The 2,862-nt window shown below is 49.8% G+C and overlaps 1 long non-coding RNA gene across 1 annotated transcript; it reads left to right on the top strand.

Moving 5' to 3' along the window:
• Positions 1-439: 439 nt before the first annotated feature.
• LOC127236710 (uncharacterized) lies at positions 440-2,570 on the top strand. The gene is made up of 3 exons (XR_007835782.1): positions 440-535; positions 1,578-1,647; positions 1,858-2,570. It is a non-coding gene; the product is annotated as an uncharacterized LOC127236710 (long non-coding RNA).
• Positions 2,571-2,862: the final 292 nt, after the last annotated feature.

The following is a 2,862-nucleotide window of genomic DNA, read 5'->3' as shown; positions in this document are numbered from 1 at the left end:
GAGTCCTTGGGGGATGGTCAACCCATCCCCAAATCACGGTAGAGTGGTGCTTAGGGTGGAGCCTTAGTTCTTGATTTCACCCATCCAACAGTGTGTTCCCCTTCCCAGCCCTCTGGGTTGCCTCATATCCGTCCTGACCTTCTCTTACCTCCAAAGTACTGCATTCTGCACTTTGATGATTTTTCATCGTCTTTCTGTGCTATCGAGAACCGAACTTTATTATATAAAGACTCCAAACACTACTTTCAAATCCTTTTGCAGGCTTTCACTTTTTATATTCTACCTAGCATGCCTGTCTCTCTATGAATAAACAAATCATTCTCTGAGCAGGAAGAGAGAACGAGCTTCCTTTGTTGTGGTGGTAGCTCTTGCTGGCGGCGCCGTGAATTGTAACACGAATACATTTCCACCTTCCTTCTGACAGCAACGGAATGCAAGCCACACCCTTCTCCACACAGATGCAGAATGGGAACGCACCCCTGAAAAGGCTCACCTGCAAGCTGTCTGCGTGGCATCTTGGTCCATGGTTTCCAAGGTGACTGACAAGGTGCTGCTGGGTTCTTTCCAAAGCTGCAACAGAGAGAGGCAATGCATAGAGGATTCAGGTGGGCAAGCTGTTGATGAGCGTGGAAGGAAGGAAGGATGGTGTACCACATATGGCTGGCAGGTGACAAAGAGGACATTCTGTCCCATCATTACATCAGTTTAGGGATGGCATTTAACAACAATTTAGCATGCATCTACCTTAAGGAGAAGCACAGTATGGCTCGGAAATTTTTAATTCTTGTTATGTTTTCTCCAGAAAATTGGAATGTTCTAATTATTTAGCAGTCTCACGGCTGGTTAACAAAACTACATTGATGACACCAGCACAAAATGCCCCAAACTGCCTGCTCATTTGGGGATAGGAAAGAGGATGTGTTTTTGAGTGTGCGTGCATGCGTGTGTATGTGTGTGTGTGTGTGTGTGTGCGTGTGTGCGCGTGTGTGCGTGTGCGTGCGTGTGTGTGCGTGCGCGCGCGCGCACGCCCTTGCGGGTGTGTGTAAATGTGCATACAGGTACATGTGTGTAAGCCAAAAGACCCTCCTCAGTATTATCTTGTGAACAAATGGGCAGCACTATCCCTAGGCAGGAGTTCCTGAACAGTGCAAGAGAAGGAGGGGAGGGAGGGAAGGAGGGAGGGAGGGAGGGAGGAGAGGGAAGGAGGGAGAGAGGGAGGGAGGGAGGAAGGAAGGAGGCAGGAATGTAGGGAGGGAAGGAGGGAGGGAGAGAGGGAGGGAGGAAGGAGGCAGGAATGTAGGGAGGGAAGGAGGGAGGGAGAGAGGGAGGAGACGGAAGGAGGGAGAGAGGGAGGGAGGGAGGGAAGGAGGGAGGAGGGAGGGAGGGGGGAGGGAGAGCGGAAGGGGAGGGAGGGAGGGGTAGGAGGGAGGGGGAGGGAGGGAGGGAGGAAGGAGGCAGGAATGTAGGGAGGGAGGGAGGGGTAGGAGGGAGAGAGGGAGGGAGGGAGGGAGGAAGGAGGCAGGAATGTAGGGAGGGAGGGAGGGGCTAACTTCTCTTCTCTGTGCTCTTGACTGCAGATGTGTGATATGACTAGCACCCTGGGCTCCGCCTTGACTTTCCTGCAGTGACGGACCGTGGCCTGAAATTGTAAGCCAAATAAACCCACATCCCTATTGCTCTTTGTCAGGGCATTTTTGTCAGTGACAGAAATGAATCTAGGACAATTCCATTTTGGAACTTGGCTTGAGATAAAGTGTACGAAAGTCTCCAAGCCCCTAGGGAGAAATGTCTGGTGGGCAGCTCGAAGTCTGTTTTCCAGGTCTCAGACGTGAGATTAGATATTTTGATCACCTGCAGGAGAGAAGAGCCTATCGGGAGAGATGAGCAACACAAGAGGTAATCCTGGGACGGCCATTGCATTTGCGTCAGCGGGGAGGGGAAAAAATGGCTGGAGAAAGGTGACCCAGGGAATAAGAGAGGCCGGAGTTACAAGAAGTCCTCAGTCCCTTCTTGTCCTCCCCACAAATGCTTCCCCCTATTGAGAAGTCTCACAGACGGGCAGTCCCCCATCTGCCTGTCTCCCCTTCTTTCTCGGAAGAGATGAGACTCTCTCACCAGGGAGGGAATGGCAAGGGTTGGCCCAGGCTTGGATCGGGAGCAGATCTGTCAGAACTAACATGACAAGGTGATGAAATGTTGATTTAAAGTCAACATTCTAATTGAATGACAGTATTTAAACTAATTTGGAGGTCCAAAGCTTGGCTAACTTTCTCTGAGCGTTCATTTACCACAGCTGCGGTCTGGGCATTTTGGGAAACGGCAAACTCTGCTGCAGCGGCTGCGGTGGCAGAAATGGTAACGGTGGCCACAATTGCAGCGGAAATTCCAAAATCCCCTTTTTGTCGATACAAAGTCATTGTGGTCCTTGCATCGTCTAGAAAAGACTATGGAACCACCGCAGCAATGCGTACCATCATGGTGTTATCTTCATGCACCCAGCAGTTCGTCAGGGAGCAGTTTCTGGAAGAACAATTAAGAGTCCCCCCCCCCCACCCATTCCAAACAACAAAGGAGAGAGAGAGAAGAGAGAGAAGTTCTTAAAATCTTAATAAAAACATATTTGTCTATACTTTCATGACTGCTTTTATTCCTTATTGTGGGTCATGCCATTCTTTCAGCAAACAAGTATTTACTAAAACAATATTTGCCTTTTAAAGATTTATTTAATTTATATACACGAGTGTTTTGCCTGTGTGGACGTGTATGCACCCCATGCAGGCATGATGTCCACGGAGCCCAAGAAAGAATGTCAGACCCTCCGGTACTGAAGTCAAAGTCCCTGTGTGGCTGCCAGGAAGCAAA

This window comes from Phodopus roborovskii, unplaced genomic scaffold (assembly GCF_943737965.1).
Source record: "Phodopus roborovskii unplaced genomic scaffold, PHOROB, whole genome shotgun sequence".
Lineage (NCBI taxonomy): Eukaryota > Metazoa > Chordata > Mammalia > Rodentia > Cricetidae > Phodopus > Phodopus roborovskii.
Note: the sequence above shows the minus strand (reverse complement) of the source record. Positions and strands in the feature narration are given on the sequence as shown.